This window comes from Leopardus geoffroyi, chromosome A3, assembly GCF_018350155.1.
Source record: "Leopardus geoffroyi isolate Oge1 chromosome A3, O.geoffroyi_Oge1_pat1.0, whole genome shotgun sequence".
Classification (NCBI taxonomy): domain Eukaryota; kingdom Metazoa; phylum Chordata; class Mammalia; order Carnivora; family Felidae; genus Leopardus; species Leopardus geoffroyi.
The window spans coordinates 78,003,830-78,009,829 of NC_059336.1; positions in this window are offsets into that span (position 1 = coordinate 78,003,830).

Genomic DNA, 6,000 nt, shown 5'->3' on the forward strand with positions numbered 1-6,000 from the left:
TCCAAATGAGAGAAAGACATGCTTGGTAGTGTCACGATTTCGGCTATAAGCAGCAGCCTTCTAATTAAAAATAAACTGAGTCCATTATTTCTATTTACAGCTTTCCACAATTTAGCAGCAATGTGAAGATAGAAAGAGATGCTGGAAGCATATGTTTAAACCTCCCAAATGCTTTTGAGAGCATCATTAGAGTAAACATCCTGTCAATGTGTTTCTTTACCTTCAATACCCATCTCTAAAGGGCTTCCCAAGTTGTGTAAGGGCAGCATAAATAGATTTATCTTTGGAAGGAATGGTCCAGGAAAGACACAGCTATAATTAAATTAGTAATTAGAAAGAGCCATGCTCCTACCTCCAGACAGTCCATTGTATACTTTCATTTTTCCCATCGATATTGGAAGATGGTAAGGATAAGGAAATGGGGTGGAGGAAGGCAAAAAAAAAAAAAAAAGGAGATGAGACAGGGAAAAGAAAATTTCAACGGGCTTTATGAGTGGATACCTTGGTTGAATTTCAACATGAAAAATGTTCCATAAATATTTGCTGAATGGATCTTCCAAAGACCAATGGCCACCTCCAGACATTCTGAACACATGTGGCATTATGGGATGCATGTGGCAGTTTCTCAAACTCGGCATTATTGACATTTGGGCCAAATGACTCTTTGTTGTGAGGACTGTTAGCAGCTCCCCAGACTTCTACCCACCAGATATCAGTAGTATCCCCCCCGACACATACACATACATACATCCCCCAAACTGTAACAACCAAAACCATCTTCAGACATTACCAATTACCCCTGGAGGCAAATCACCCCTGGTTGAGAACTACTGGTGAAGGTGTACCATAAGCCTCCACCCATTCATTTATTCACCAAATCTGACTGATGTATTCAGGCATTGTTCGTTCTGTTTAGAACACTGATCAATGTACTTGTCTCTACCCTCAAGTAGTTCCCAGTTTAGGATCAGAGAGAAACTTTAAAGTAAAAAGACATGAGAGATTGTGGGTTGACTCCTAAAATACGGGCCTGCAGTCCGTCCTAAGGACATTTGGAAAATGTACCTTTAATTGCAACAAAGGTAATATACTTAGAAAAGTTGTCAGAGAAAATCCGGTTAAACTTAGTGAGGATTTCTGCTCTGCTAGGAGGTTACATATTAAAGATGAATGTGAAGGCTCTCAGAGAAGCGGTGAGCCTGGCCCCTATACGTCTTTGCTGACTTCATAAAAAACAAGGGTGCCACTTTGTGACCCGTGAGGGTCTACAAGAAGATTGTGTAACATGCAGTATGCCTTCGATCCAAATAAACTCCCAGATTATTAAAAGGATGTTTTTTCCCTCTAGAGGTCAAGGTGAGTCACCGGAGCTTTTTCCCTGTTATTAACCAAGCACTAGATATACAAGGCTTAGATATTAAAAGGCATTAGCCAAGGCATCATGGCCATCTGGTTTAGAGCAAATGCAAAACTTGAGGGGGAAGCTGCATCACTTACAAAGCAAGTAAATGGCCTGAAATATTAGAAGCCATGTATACAAACCCATTCAAATTTCTGTGGCCAAGTGACAAGGGGGTATAGCCAGTTGTCTGAGCACCTGAGGCCAGCCTCTCCCTAGTGTAATTCCAAATAGAAAAAAATATATAACTACTGACTTACCTTGACCCAGAACTGCCAACAAATCTCTACATTCTTTCAATAATCTGGGCGTTTATTTCCACCAAGAAGTGTGGCGTCTGTACCACAATGAAACAGGCCCCCATCTGATCTCTACAGCTGCCCCCACCCCTAGGAAGGAAGGTTACTCACATTGCCTACTCATATAAAGACCGCTGGCCTCAGAATATTTACAGTGAATCCAAGTTAAAGAAGTATGTAATCCTAATGAAGCCATGAAAATACCCCAAAGTTGGAATCATACTATCTCCATGCCTTTTGAATGATAATTTTAATGCAGATGAACCTGGCAAAAAAGAAGAGTATGAAGAAGGGTGGGGATGACTGTTTCAGGCCTAAATGAGTCCCAGGCTTTATGACATCTTTGTTGATGGCTGTTTTCTTCAATATGATTGTTTCTATCACATCACAGAAGTTTCTCAGACCAGAGCCCACTGACTGCACTTCTCACATCAGAGGTTTTTCCTGTCTCCTAAATGCCCAGAATAGGAGGAAGATGGTGCTGAGACAAATCATGCAGACAAACAGGAAAACATGGCCACCTCCAGATCAGACAGACCTTGAGAGGTGCTTCTGAGGACTCACTAACTGGAGCTACACTGAGACAGACTGGACTGGCCTGGGTTTCCCTCCAAGAGTTCCCTATTGTTTTATCAGTGGCACCTGCTTAACAGGCAGAAGCCTGAGGGACAGTCTTCTCATGAACTGTTCCATCAGCTTCCTGAGGACACTCGATTCCTTTTGGCTTACATTCCTAAGGGGGTCTGGGCATGGAGAATGACCCTGGACAGATTCTAAAGTTGGTCCCCTTAGTATTCATTTCCTTCCATGATACAGCCAAGGGGTCAGCATTCTCTGACCACCCTCCTTAATGTGAACCACCTAACTGTGTTCCTGCTTCTTCACAATTTTGTATTTTGAGTGAGGAACTGTGAGAAGAATAAGCTGAGGGATGACTGATGGTGAGGTTTCTCCTGTGGCAGTGGGCAGGGAAGGTCTGACCAGTTGAGCCACATCGTATTTTTAGCTGCCGCTACTGAATGATGTTTGAGAACCACCTTCTTATGTGTGTGCAAGATGGCTAGCTGCCTACCCCAAATCCCTGTTCCATTTCCACAGAGCAGTGCTCACTAGGAAGCCAGTGCCCAGCCACGACCATACTTCCCAGCCCCCACCTTGCACTGGCTGGGGTCTGAAGGGGTTGTTACCAATGGAATGTAAGCATTTCAGTTTATGTCTTTGAAATACTTTCTTCCTCTGTCTGCTGACTGGTTCTAGAGTTTTCAAGGCCCTAAGGGCTAGCAAAACCATAAGACAAAGGAAAACTTCCTGACAACAGGAATGCCCACATAGAACTCTTATTAGTAAGAAATAAACTCCCAGTGTTCAGCCACTGAAATTTGGGGAATTATTTGTTACAGCTGCCTAACTTGGTGTTAGCCTAACTCATATACCACATCAATAGAGCATGAAAAAAAGAGGGGAGAAAACCCTGTATTGACAAGCATACTAGCATTTACTGAGTATCTAGGTCTGTAATATTTACTCTGCCCATGTGCTTTCATGCAACTTCTCTAGTATCAATATCAAATTAAATTCCATTTATCAAACTTCCACAGAATGCCTAATGGCCAACACCTGAAAATCAACCCTTCGAGGAACGTCCATTTCCTGTGACCTTCTGAACAATTTGATTCACCCAGCATATCCTGAGTGCCACTTATGTGCTGGCAACCATGCTAGACCTGGTGATACAAACACAGTCCTCTCCCTCAAGGAGCCCATTCAGCTTCCACTGCCAGCCTCAGCTATCACTCTTGCTACAAGAAAGAGAGGATCTGGCATGTTTGGACTCACACAGAGAGTAGAAGAACATATGCAAAATCTTCTGATGGTTGGGCCAATTTTGCGACATGGATTCTTGTAGACATGCAGTTTATGTCATATTCGTATTTACATATGCGTCTCATCTCTACTGCTTAGTGGCTGCTACCATCCTAGCCATTTTTGTCCTTTTCTAGAAACTTTAAAATGTAAAATAAAGCTTCCGCTCAGTACTAATCCAGGTTCCAGCCAGGAGCCCCAGTGTTAAGTTTGTACTTACTTCTGTAGGCTCCTCCCACTGCACTGCTGTCCTGCAGAGAAAGGTGGTTCCATCTAATGCTATCTTCCACCCAGAAGTCTCTTCTCTTTGGTAGGCTAGTTTCTGGCTGTGTATCAGAAAGCTTAGCCACTGGGTTCTACTTCATGGTCAAACCTTAGAAAGCTCTACTGATATACCTACATGGCCCAAAACAGTTCCTGGCAAATAACAGGAATTCACTGTATTTATATGGAATGAAAGCATGAATGAATGAGAGATGAGTACCTTATGTTGTTAGCTTGACCACTCAGAGATTTGATTCCCCCTTTAGGAGATGCACTGGCCAACCACTATACCTAGGGAGACAATTTTGCTAGGGATATTGACACTAAATGAACTGGTAAAGCCCGAGAATGACAAATAGTTCTACTCTGGTATGCCAACTTTGGTCAACAAATAGGAGTTCCCTTGAAAATAGCACGAGAAGGATTCCAAGGCTTAGTAAAAGAGGACCATCTAGTCTATCAGTAATGATGCCATGGATATGGCGATGAGGTATGAAGATGTGCATGACAGGCAATGTCATTCCTGCCACAGTCCTTAGCTGACAACCTGGTCTGCAGGTGGGAATTGTTGTACCTGGATATTCTCAGCTATGAGATCATCAGGTAAGCGAATGAGTTAATACATGTAAAAGAGATTACTGAAAAGAAAACTAAAAGCTTTAAAAGTTCAGTGTTGTTAGTATGTAAGCATTTTCTCGCTTAAAGTAAGGAGAGTGAGTTAAATAGCCGTGGTGGTTAAAGTCAATCTCATGAGCATCTGGCAGGCAGTAGGCACTTATAACCAATCAGCTCCCACAGCTCATGGTACCCATTCTATGTTGGGAGTATGAGTTGCAATTAATAAATTGGGTTTTAGAATCCTACAATGCATTTTGACATATAAACAATGATTTTCTCTTGTTGTTACGTTGTTGATCCCCAGGCTCCCAGGCTAGTCCAGAAAACCTGATTCACGGCAATATTTCAATTAGCCTAAATTCTGGGTCCTGGAAAAAGGCAACGGAACATCTAATATAGGAGAAAGTAGGAAGAGGCAGGAAAATGTGCCTCTTCTCCATTTTCTGGTCAAAAGGCTAGCCTCAAACATTTTGAAATGGGCTAAGTTATTTTAGCCCCACTTCTATCTTCTCTCCTAGATATATCTTCTGGCATCTGTGGCTCTTCTTCCCCAAAATGAATTCTTTCAGGGTATCCTAAACCCTATGTTGTCCAGATTCACCTAGACTTAGTCTCTACCTTCTTCCTACTTCAGTATTTTGTGATGCAAAATACTCTGTGCCGTAAGGCAAATCAAAAGTTTAGCTAGATTTTAGAAGGAAAGTAAATCTGATATAACTATTTCATACTAATGTGTAAATGATTTATAGTCTACCATTCGCAGAGGAATTTGCATTTCTAATGGGGTATTTTGGAAACAAAACCGAATCTCCAATTAGTAGACTTTCTAGCAGCATCAGAGAGTAAAATGAACCTTACAGTAGGAGCTGAGAAAGGGCATCTGGAGGCCAGATGACCACCTCAAAGTCAAATAATTATGTCACAGTATCTGTCCTTGTTCTGTTTCTCCTCTTTCCAAGGCAGATCTCTGAAGCTGCTATTTTCTTCTCTTCATAATTTCTGCCCTGTTTCTATTTCTGACTGTATATGCTCTGTATAAAGTTCCAAAAATTTTAATACCCTGAACGAAAGGATAAGCAGAAGACAATTCTGCTATCTTCCCTACGTAAGCCATACAGGAGTCAAGAAATGCATGTATCCACACACTCCCTCCACACACAGCCCCAAAAATTTAAAAACAAAACAAAACAAAACAAAACAAAACGATCAACAGTGAAAGCATATGCAACAGAAAGCCCATTTCAGAAAGATGTCTAAATTGTAAGGACAAGGGCCTTGCGACACATCCAGGTCTAAAGTTAGAGTCTAAAGTTAGCATTCTCTCTCTCTGTTCCTCGCCCTGTTTTGACTTTTTTGGCACCACCTTTCGAATAAGAAGACAGACCAGCTTCCTATACCGAAAACACACTAATATACGGTTTTGATCATTCATTTGCCAATGTCTAAATTGGATCTCTAACAAATAATAAAATGTTAAGGACTAAAGGTGCTCTCCCTAAAGCCAGACTCAAAAGAAACCTGCCAAGAGGGAACAGTTCTAGCAAAGTAGATGGGGTG